This window comes from Haemorhous mexicanus, chromosome 3, assembly GCF_027477595.1.
Source record: "Haemorhous mexicanus isolate bHaeMex1 chromosome 3, bHaeMex1.pri, whole genome shotgun sequence".
Taxonomy (NCBI): Eukaryota; Metazoa; Chordata; class Aves; order Passeriformes; family Fringillidae; genus Haemorhous; species Haemorhous mexicanus.
The window spans coordinates 101143374-101155952 of record NC_082343.1 but is presented as its reverse complement, the minus strand read 5'-3'; positions in this window follow the sequence as shown (position 1 = coordinate 101155952).

Genomic DNA, 12579 nt, shown 5'->3' with positions numbered 1-12579 from the left:
ATCAATATTGATAAGATTGGGACTCAATATACCAGGGTGACCGAATCTGACATTTAACACAGTAAGATCAGACGAGATCATTTTTAATAAAGCTTTGTTGTCATTTGAATCCTCTGTCATTACACCAGACTTCTGGGATATTTCCACTTCTTCATGTGTGTCCCTGTGAAGATGTGTATTAATGCTATGGGCATCACATAATTTTCATAAATCCCGTTTTTCTAATTTTGTGTTATATCTCATTTTCTGAGTGTCTTGGCAGCATTTCAATTTTTCCTCAAAAGTGATCTGTTAAATATAAACAACATTACTGTTTTCTCATGCTTATTCATTTTATGTTTTGGTTGTTTTTTGTTGTATTTTAAGGGTAGTGCTAGGAAGATAATGAAGCTGAAAACAGACTGACAAATAATAGCCACACTCGATAAAACAAAAAAAATTCTCGAGGATTTTAGAAATCTGATTAAACATGTACATGAATAAGTAGATATTACTGTTAAAATTAAATAATTTTATGTTCTAAAGGCAGTTCAATAATTGTATGTGTGCATGTATATTCCTATTAGAGTGCAGCAGTTAGAGCTAACAGCCCACTACTCGTTCTTTTGAAATTCAAATGAATAATCATCTTCCCATTATCTAGGTCAATAGGAGGCTGGGCTACCCCAGAAAGTGGGGAAAAAACAGGTAAAACAGGATCTACTAAAGAGCTTAATGCTTTTCTCCTTGGATGAAGTCTGTTTTTGTGGGTCTGCATCCACACTGGGTTTCCCAGTACTCTAGCTGGGGAGGTGTGTTATTCTGGGTGAGGCATGTGGATGGCAGTGGAAGCACTGAGGTGTCCCCAGCAGGAGGCTGGTGAGGTGCCTGCAGAGGCCTGAAGCAGCAGGAAACTCTTCATGCAGGAATACAGGTCCTTTGCGTGTGGCCCAGTGTGCATACATGTACCCCCATCAGTGCTTAGGAAGGTGAAGTGAGGCATGTTTTTAAGAGACTGACTTTATGCAGTCCTTACAAAATTTTGACTGCCAAACAGGAATTAAATATGAGCAAAAAAAGGTTTGTTGTTCAAGAAACAGTGTTTTAGAAAAGTGGAAGATATTCCCTCTCCTTACAGTGCCTGCTCTCTGTGTTAAATTTGAGTAAAAGGAAAGCCAAGATTTTTACTGTGCTAACTCTGATGATAAATAGTACTATGAGTACAGTGTTCTTTTGGCTATTTATTTCTCGCTTGTTCTGAATTGTGCTGCAGATTTTTGCCTGGAGAGCCCAAAATGACTTTGCCTGGGGAATGTGTGGGAAAGCCGGAGTTACGCACCTTCTGCAAGGTGTGGGAAGTGGTTTCAGTCACAAGCTGTGGATTCAGAATGGAAGAAGAGAGAATTACAGTGTCAAGAGGGTTTTGTTTTAATAGAAAACATATGATGAATTCTGAATGGAGGGGTCACACCCAAGGTTAGTTCACAGACACATTTCCTAGAGATCTTCCCTGGAATAAACATAAATTCCTTGAGTCTTGCATTCATGAGGAAAAAAAATAAGCTGTAGTCTTACTTCATGTTAGCTAAACATGGTAAAATAGTGAAAAGGCACACAGGCTGTGCTTTTTAAGATTTGATAAATCTTCTCTGCCTTAGTGTTTTTATATTAAGCTGGTAATTCAGATGGAAAAGCCAGCTTCTTGTCATTGCTAGGAAAATGGCATCCTCTCCTCTCTTTTCAGCATGGTATCCATGTTCCTCTTGGATTGTGTAAGGCTGGTTCACAAAAAGTCTTTGTTTTGAAAATGAAAGTGCCCAGAGCTGACAGGTGTCACAACCAAACTTCAGAGGTAGAGGTAAAATGGACTAATTTAACTAAAAAAGAGTAATCATTTGAGAGGATAAACTAGTTTAACCATAATTTAGAAAAAAAATTATATCCAGTTTGAAACGAAATGCAGACAAAGGTATCCAGATGTATTTCACCTTGATTTTGTTTGCAAAAACACTGTTATTTTGTCAGAGGTATGTGTATCAGATACCACTCTGGTGAGGGCAGTCTGAGGGTGGTTTTCTGGCTTCTCAGCACAAAGTGTGGCATCTTCTCAGGCAGTGTGGTCCTCTGCTGTTGGAGGAGTCCAGCTGGAGCCCAGAGAAGTTGGTAGTGGGAGCAGGAGCAGGTCCTCCTAACTCAGCTCCTGCCAGACCTACATATTCCACTTACTCATCATCCAGTGACCAGCTCTGCTCCTGGCCACCCAACAGAGCTGTGACACAAGTACTGATTTTGAACTGCCTGCTGCCTGTAGGTAGCCCTAGAAACATTGCTCACTGTTTGTTAGCACATGATCAGCAAAGACATCTAGAGACAAAGTGATTGTGTACCTGGGTTGTGAAATAATCCAGGATTTAAAACTGGAGCAGAAAGCAGTCCTGTTCTTGCAGCTAGTGGTGAGTCCAGGTCTGGCATCCTGCAGTAGTTGTTGCTCCAACACCCTCCCCTAAGGCGTTGTTGGATGACAGCACTGTTTCACGGGGACAACATGGGCAGGCCATTTCCTCTCAGCCCTGACTTACTGATCTTACACAACAAGGTATTTTAACATTCCAAGATACATCACTTACTGATTTTTTATAATATCTTAATTGGAAAGTGCATCTTTAAAAAAAAAATCAAATGTACTATTTAATTAAATAAATTATTCCAAATATATTTGAGCAACATGTACATTCAAAACCGTTTCATGCTCTGGGAAGCAGCATAAAAATAGTGTTGGGCTGTTCCATGTACATTGCACCCCTTTCAGATTTTTGTTTTCGAGACAAATACTTTTCTTATTGGTTGTGAGATTAATCCTGGCTCTGTGAGTCAGGCAGGGTCCCTTCCATCCCACAGATCATTGTAGTACTGGTAGTTTTGCTTGGAGACAATTTCCTCAGCCACTTGTGTGTAACCCTATTGATTTGAACGTCTGCCCCAAGCAACACCTGTGCACATTCACGGATGGCACTGGGATTGCACAGATGCCATGGAGGGCATATTCTGGCATATAGGACATTTATTACTGGTGGTGATGCATGAGATGGAAGGGGTCCAGGACTCAGGCTGAGTTTGTGCAGCTGGCAGTTAGAAATTTACTTGCAAACTGAGCTCGTTGGGTAGAAAAATCAGTGTGATAATGAATCCAGAGTCCCCCATGCCATTTTTACCAAATCACTTTAGGGCAGAAGAACAATTTAGAAGAGATGTGTCTCTTATTAAAAGTGTCTGAAAATCATGCTTGGAAAAACATGGAGAGAATCCCGTAAGAGATTATATTGCAGATATTTGATATAAGAAATTACTGTTTTTAGGCTTGTTTAAATGGAAATGTTTACTTGTTTCTGCTGTAAAATTGATGCAAGTAAGTTTAATGTGTGAATTTAAAACAATTTTATCTTAATATTAATTATTCAGCCACCAGTTATACGAAATTAAATGGAAAACACTTATTTTTAGCATGTTTTATTTTGATTGATATGAAATCTTCCACAAAAATCAGAACAATTTAAAGTGACAGAGTTTATTCATAATGCTATCCATTTCCATTGCTGGCCTATAGACATGGAAATCCACAGTGTTTTAGCAGGTCTCTTAGGAAAAAGTGTTTTACCCTGAACCAATTATAGACCCTTTCTGGCTAAACTGCAGAGCCAGTTTGCTTAATATGGGTAATTTGATGTTGTAAAGTATTTGTCAGTACCCTAGGGTAGTCTCTTAGGGCACACAGGTTTCACTGTGTAATATTTCACACTTGCGTGCCAGTTAACCTGCTTAGTTGCAGAATATTTACAACTCATATAGGATTTATTACATCATGTACTTAATTTATACAATATGCCTAAAGCTTCTCTTCATGAAGTCTAGAATGATAATCATACTTATTGCAATGGATTTGCATACTGTTTTGGGTGGGAGAGGAGAAGGAAGTCTTTTTAGTCCATCAGGCTCTTTAGAATGTGGGAATTTAGCAAGGATGTAATAAAAATGCATAACAATGTGTTTATTAGGCATCACACCAATATACCCATTAGAGATATAAGGCATGTGCACAGTTGAATAGACATGGACACAGAGATTTATCATTTAGCTTTTCCTTCCTCCTAAAGAGCAGTGGAGGGCTGCAGCTGGCCTAGCCCTCAGTGACAGCCAAATAACACTGGAACCTGTAAAATGGACACAGGGTGTTTTCTTTGGGTCTGCTGTCATGAAGGAGGCAGCAACATGACCTCCTGCAGGAAGGACACTTAGCAAGTCCCATGTCCCACGTGCTCACTGGATTTGGGTCTGTTCCTCACTGCCCATTGGATACACCATTAGAGAGTAAGTGAAAAGCCACTCTGAGGCATATGCCTGAGAGATCTTAATTTGCAGGACTCAAAGTGAACAGGATTCTGCAAAAATCTGCAGGGGTTTTGTTTAGAAGGCCTTGCCCTAAATGCCACCTAAGTCCCGTGCCATTTCCTGATCAGAAAATGGAGTATGCCCGAGGGCACTGCCGTAGTGTGACCTGTCCTCTCAGACCAGCAGGGAGTCCCCAGCAGGGCCCAGCTCAGGGGTTTGGGCCATGCTCTCCCATGTGTGCCTGGAGCGGGGCTGAGCTCAGTGCTCTGCTGCCTGCACAGGGACCTCCTTCCAGGGGGCTGTGAGGCTCCTTAGCCCCTGAGAGGAGCCACCTGGAGCATGGAGTCAGCGCATCCTCCAGTGCCCTGACTGTGCTCCCATTGAGCCACTTGTGCCTGGCTTTGGAGCTCGGCTTGGAGAAGCTGGGATGGGCTTTTTGGGCTGCCCTGACTTCTCCCTCCAGACTGTTGGTGTTGGAGCCTGGGCTTGTGCAGGCAAAATCCAAGTGAAAGAAGGGCAACAGCTGTACAGTGGAAATGGAAATTAGAACGTCATTATTGAATAAGGAAGCAAACCACATAATATTCCTATTGGTTGTATAAATTTAGAGAAAAAAAGGTTATATGAAGTTCTTTATAAGGCTCTTTATGCCCTTGTTTTGTTATGTCCATGTAAATCTTTGTATTGCCATTGTTTTAAAAAGAAATAAATTTAACAAATGTTTCATTACCCATTTTTTTTAAATGGAAAACAAACAAACAAACCTCCTAGTTATAAATAATATTAGCAGTTAAAAGAAATGGTACAGTAGCTAAACAATGAAGGCACATAGAAATGCTGTTTATTTTATTTCTACACAAAGCCCCACTGAATTCACAGGAATTAATTAAATATACTGAATGTGACTCTGGGCAATTAGCACTTTGGTTAATACAGGATTTAATTTTATATTTTTATTAATTTATCATAAATTTGCTCATTAATCTATTAGAAATGTATATGCATATTAATGCACATTACTAGTTACTATGAAAATAACTTTGTGGTTTTTCGGTTCCTAAAATAGTATTACTAAATATTCACCAAAACCAGGTAACTGAAAAAACCCAAGCATACTGTTCCCCCTACTAGCCTTTGCTTTGTAGTGAAAATGAGAAACATCTACTTATTCTATCCACTATTTCTTATTTATGGATATGCTAGGAGATCTGAGGCCCATGCAAAACCCTGCCTCTACCAATCTCTTAAGGATGGAGAACAAATTAATTTGTTCTTAATTTGGGGAAGATTGTTCACCTTAAACCAAAAGCCCAAACTGTCTGCCCTCCTCCCTCCTCCTTCCCTTACATTGCAAACTGTGCACTGTTCATATGAGCACCACCAAGATATTCAATAACAGTGGAGGCTTGAAGGTTTCCTGATGCTTTATTACACAATGATGAAAATATCATAACGCCTCTAACTTCATCAAATCAGGCATTTCATTACAGCATCCTGCAAGTATAGGAAACTGATTGTCTTGTGTCAGCATGGCCTGAATCCAGTTCTTGCATACAAGACATGGTTGCTAATGATCTTTGTAAGTCAGATGAGACTTGGTCTTATTTTTTTCTGTTTTGCTGTACTAGGAATTGTTAAGACAGAGCAGAAAATAGAAAGAGTTTATTACAGGTTATCATACAGTTTGTTTGACAAAGTGGTCAGTCAATAATAAACCAGAAATTAATAATTAATTGTACTTGCTATTTGCACAGCAGTTGATATTTGGTGATAATGTGAAGTCTGAGGTAAGTTATTATCAGCAATTTATAGAAGGGAGCTGCAGTTTTGGGGTTCTCCCTGCACCATCAGTACTGATCAGAAAAGGATGGTGCAGGGAGCCAGAAACCTCTTCCTGATTTCTGTTTCCTGCTTTGCCTGGAAGGGCCTGGCCGTGTGACCCAGGGGAATATCTGTGCTGCCAGCTAAGTAGTGTGTAGAGAGAACCATTTATTAAGCACAGACTTGCCCCACATACTGAGTACTTGCCCAAACCCTTCATTCAAGTACAAACAGTCCAGTATATGCCTCACCTTACAGGGTTAATTCACAATAAAGAATCCTATCCCTTGAGAATAAGATTAACAGAGGTCTGTTCAACCCTTTTTGCAATACCTTGCATCTCCTTTCTCCTTCACTTCCCAAACTTCAAGAGAAGCAAGTGGGTAGCTAACTAGCTACACACAAGTTCAGAGTGCTCTCCAAGCTCTTCATTTGGCAATATACAGATAAACAAAACAAAGCAAGAAAGGAAGGTCTGAACTAGTGCTAAGATAATTTATCTAAGGCTACACAATGAGCCTGGCAGGACAGGAATAGCCCTGGAATTCTCCCCATTAGAGTCCTGTGGACTCTTCACCGCAATCCTGAGACACTAAATGAATGAGTGTGCTGAGGAGTCACGTTTGAAAAGACAGCTTGTACCATTCAATTGCTCCCATTTGGGGACAGGGTAAAGATCAGAACTGGAGCCAGCCCACAGAGAGAGATATGTGAGAGGAAGCATGGGGTTTTTAATATGTGAACAGTTTTCTCTTGAAATAGATAATTATTTGGGAGAACCATCTACTTCTATTCTCCAGCAGGAAAAAAAAAAATACTGTCATGTTGTTCCATTTCTGTGTTATTCTGGTAATGTATTTTAGTGACTGTATGCATTTCTGATTATTCACAAGTGCTTCACAGAGAGATTAAATTTACATTTTATCTAGACACTAGTCTTACCCAGAGAGATCTTTTTCATTTCAATGCTAGTTTGAAAATCCATTATTTGGTGTTCATTGTATGCAGGTTTTTATTTCCAGCAAGATTGCTGTGGCAGAAAAAATACAGACAAACTCAATGTCAAACTTTACTAAGTATGAGTTTTCTTGCAATATGGAAAAAGCCTTTCTATATATTTCCCTGGGCACTAAGCTTGGAAAATGTGGGCCTGATTCTTGTTTCCTTTTGGAAGACAGTTTAACATCCTCACCTCCCACTTGGAATCTGCCTCTCTCCCACCTGGGCCCTTCTGGCTTTCAGAATGGCAAATATTGTTTCCCTCATGAAACAAAATAATTTTGTATTTAAATCTAGGTTTCTGGATCAACTGGAAGTGCTGGTCCTGAAGCTCCTACCAGTGTAATCTCAGTGACAGGAGCTGCTTTACCAACATTCATCTTTATTGGTTTCTTCAACTAATACTTAAGAGTTAAAGTTGTTTCAAATAGCTTTTCTTCCTGCAAAAAATTGAGCATTAGTTAGTTCTGGTGGCCATGAGGGAAAACCAGTTCTGACTACTCTCTTAAGCCATCAACTCCAAGTCAGGCAATCACAATTCCACTGTTTCTCTCAGGAACCCAAAATATTTATCCATGACCTGGTGCCTCTGTCTGGCACTCTGCCTAGCACAGGGATTCTTTGGTCCAGATCCAGGGTCCTTTGTTGTTCCCACTGTTTTGAAATACAGTTCTTCCATTTTTTCACCCACCATAAAAAAAAAAAAAAAAAAAAAAAAAAAAAAAAAAAAAAAAAAAGGTCCCTTTTATACTTCCAGTCCTTCTGCTTTTCCTGGTTGTGGGCATTTGCTGACAAGGCAATGAAATCTATCACTCTTGCTTTCCAGAAATGCCCCCACTTCTCTTTGCTCTTGACAAGAGCAGCACTCTTGTCAAGAGCGCAGCCTTAAAACAAAATTTTCTACACTGTGTCATGTTGCTGCTGAAATTTAATGATATTCAGGCCTAGGAGAAAAGAGCAGCTGCCCTCCAGGTGGTGTTCCATAAATGCTCCCCAGAACCCAGCAGGAAGTTGTATAAGTTCAATTCAGTGAAGCAAATTCAATCATTTGCCCCTTTGTAAATGGAGCATAAGCAGGAAAAAAAAATTCTTTGAAGGATCCTAACACAACAACTACACGTACCTAAAAACTTAGAAACACATTTTTTGCTTGCATTACTGTATTTTAGATAAGCTTAATAGGAATTTACCTATCCAGCAACAATTTCCCTTTGCAGCACTGTAGAAAGGACAAAAGGAATTCCCATAAATATCTAATACTTGTTTCATTCACAATTCAAAACTTAGTGGTGACTAAATTGCTAGAAGTTTGAGGTGTTGTCTTCATAATGCTTTTTTTACAAACATTGTACAGCTTTCCCAAGGAATTATCTTTTAGTGGCAAACTTAATTAGTGGAGCATCATTTGATTAAGTATGAAGACTGTTGTGGATTTGCAGTTCAGGTTATTATTATTTCATTATGGATTGTACCTACAAATTAGAACTACACGAGTAAATTTTTGAAGCCACATCTCCTTTTAATACTAATTTGTTAGTGCCGAATATTCGCAATTATCCATCACAGCCACCATCCCAATTTACAACTGGCTTTATTAATAAAATATTCAAAATTATATGCAACCAGCCTGTTACAGCAGTCTGCCAGGTCTTTTTTCTAGATGTAAATAAATGACAATATTTTTACCCTAAAAATTTTTTTATGTTTGAAATTCACCTTGTAAACAACTTGAAAGTGAATGTTTTTCCTCTAATTTGCTGAACGTTTGGCCTGATCTGCTTTTTTTCTGAAATAGGTAGGAAATATTTTAGAAAGTGATAAAAGACATTTTCTGTCCTCGTGCAACTAAATAACTAAAAATAATAAAGAGCTTGGATTTGAAAATAGTATTTTGGCAAATGATTAATACATTATCTCTTCTGGCACTTTGAGGGAAAAAATTACAGAGCTAAAACTGCGCTGAAAACCTTTGAATTTCCCAGTGCATTTTCTGCTGGTAATGTTCTAGAAGGGCTTTCATATTCTCTGAATGTATATATGGAGAGGAAGCAGCTGGATTCACCTGATATCACACTAATGATCCACTTTTGATGAGTGCTTTTAGAAAGGGAGAAGGTCTGGTTGCATCTCATGAAAGTCTGTTCAAGGTCTCAAAATCTGGTTTCGGTGTTTCTGAGTGGCACTGCATTAAGATGGCAAACCACAAAATCTCTAGTCCAGTTCTTGAAACTGTGTTTTCATTATGGACTATTATCCTGTCACAACTCTACTTTTATAAGGTGCCTAAGTAAAAATTTATACAACCATAAAATTTCTAAAGAAGCCATAAATGTCTAAGGGATAAATATGATTGTTATCACAAAAGTATGCATACTAGAGTATGTATTTCACAATATATGCTCACTTGGCTTTACCAAATCAATAGTCATCTATTTTCACACCCTTTTTCTAATGCAGCACTCTTTTGCAATAACAATCACTCTGCCAGCCAAGTGACCAAATTCAGGCTATCATAGGGTACATGCAGATTGCCAAATCACTTGTAGCTCCAGGTCTCTCTCAGGCCCAGGCTCCTCCAGCATCCCCAGAGACACCAACCTAACAAAGCCAGGAGGATGAGCTGTTTGGTTCAGACTGAGCTTCCCATTATCACCACCTCAAGCCAAGCCTTTGCAATCCACATTCCCATTTGGCTTGAGTCACAGGATGGTACAAGGTGACAGCATCGTCTGGCACTCTTGCATTAGCTCTTTGCAGTATTGCAGTAATGTTCATCTGTGGTTGTAGTGACCTTGCTCCACTTAATGGAGAGGGAGTTATGACCATTAGTATGAATTTCCTTATCTTCTTTTTTTCCCCTCAACTTGTTTCCTGTTTGAATGTGGAGTACATATGTGGGTTTGTTTTTTTTTTTTTTTTTTAGGAATTCCCTGTCACAAAGCACATAGAAAAGTGCCAAATAATGAGAATGTAATCCAGCCTGAAATTACTTCTGTAGCTGCTGGACCATAGGGTTTCCTGTACCTCTGCTGCCAGGAAAGAGTCCTGTTTCTCAAAAATTTCCGATGCTGTCACAGAAATCACAAGTTTTGTAAATTAAACGGAAAATATTTCTTCAATTAGCTAAGAGCACTAAGATCAACTGTTTGAGCATTAAAGCTATCAGCTAATAACTTTGATACAAAATTCATGATCATTGGTCCAAATACTCTTCTCTTGCAAGTTGTCTTCTTAGAAGATGAAGAGCACTTACAAGGAGCAGGAATAAATATTTGATAGGATCTGTACCTTTTTGCTTATGAAATTGAAGCTATCAAAACCCCCGCCAAAAAAAAAAAAAAAGCTGCAGTTTATGATCTCTTCCCCTAAAGTTTCCATCTTTGTTGCATAAAATTCATGGAGATATGCCCAGTTTGAGTCTTCTCTTAGTAGGAAGTGGAAGAAGACAGAATTGTTTAATGTAATTAGCAATGTAGTCTGAATACAAGAATACAAGGATGTGAGCTGTGGCTCTGTCTGTGGAGCTGTATTAATTTCTGCAGAACTGTTCCTAATTTGAAACATTTCTCAGGATAATAGAGTGATTTGAATGTTTTGAGGATATTTTTGTGTGTGTTATCTGGGAAAACATATGCTCGAAACAGGGATAGACCCTGCTAGAGGCACTGGAAAGTAGCTGTCTTTTGGAAGTGTCTTTCAGTGTTTTAAAACTCTAGGCATGAAAAGTGGAATTGTCAAGCAGTATTATATTCTGAACTAAATATTGGATAAATGTTAGTTTTTTGAGGAATATGTGTTTGAGCCAGGAAACATTTCACTTATCTGCAATTTTTTTTTTTTTTTTTTTTTTTTTTTTTTTTTTTTTTTTTTATATGGCATTCCTGACTGATCTGCATACTGTATACTGTTCAGTCCCTGGGATAGGTGAGTGTTCATTTTTTGTACCCCTTGACTGTTTGACTAAAGCTATTGTTGTACATCTGTGGGTACAATACACAGGGTTTTATGGGTTTTGGGTTTTTTTTTTTTGTTAAACACCTTTACAATATTTAATAGACTTTAATAGAAAGGGTTTCAGTAACCATTTTTCCCCTCTCACAAAATCATTTATTCTACTACTCCCAGCGCTGATGCAGGATATGGAGACTGTGTGAAAAGCAAGTGTTTATTTACATCAACACCTTTACAAGCAGCTCTTTAAGCCAGAGTGCAGAGCTAAGTGTGCCTCTTTCTTTTCACCTCCTGCACCTGACACTGGCTCACTCAACCTTACCTGCTGAGTGCCTGGCCCTCCACATCCTGATGGGTCACAGTTATTTCCTTCCACATGGGACCTGAAGGGCACTTCCAGTAGCTAAACCACATTTTTCCCAATGAATTTCATCAGTGAAGTTGTATTGATATATTATTTTTATTTTTGTTTTTGTTTTTCAAATCAATCTACTTTTTTTCCCCCACTGATTTGTTGCTGTTTGACAGTCTAAAGAGAATTAATAAGCCTATCCTATTTTCTTGGTTTTTACTGCAAATGTTTCTCTATTTTGCTTACTATTTATTAAAAGTTTGCATGAAGCCAAATATATTACACTAAATAATAGCTCTGAATAATTGATATGTTAAAAACATGTCACCCAAAATACTCACAAAAATCCAAGCAAAGAAACATCATATCATTTGTCTGAAACAACACCATTTGATGTAGCATGTCTGAACAACTCTGTTTGTTTAAGAAATTATTCTCATACCTGGCTACATTTGCTGATATTCTCGTCCTGGTGGTCAGGTTTTCCCCACTACAGATGATTATTACTTCTCTACAGTTTTTTGAGGAAAGTGTCAACTCATAAAAAGAGAAAACTCTCATTGTACTTGGGAAATGAACAATGCAGAGATCCATTTGCCTATTGCACCACTTTGTTCTGTAATCCTTTGCATCCTTTGTTGGACCTAGCAAATCCAAATGCCATTCCATGATTTTTAATTGGTGCTTTTTTCTCCATTTGATTTAAATGAGCAGGGTGCAGATACTAGGCTGAGAGGACAGTAGAAAGAGAGGATGAAGTGCTAGTCCCTCTGCAGGCAGTGGCAAACACTCAGTTACACAAACAGGAGCTGAAGCAGGAACAGAGAACACATAAGCGTGGTAACTACCATCTCCTGAGATCCCCACAAAATGTGTGCTGCTCCCATGAGACCTTACTGCAATCATCAGGATGACTAAGAGCTTCTTCAGCTCTGAAATCTGAGCAGATGCTGAGTGCCCAGTTCCTCCACCTCCTGCCACATGTGCTTGTCCTAGCACTGGATGGGCTGCCAGACCTGGGCTTTCTGCACAGTCAGAGCAGAGGTAACAAGCCATGTCCCTGATGGTAGCTGTTCTGATTAATTTAGAAG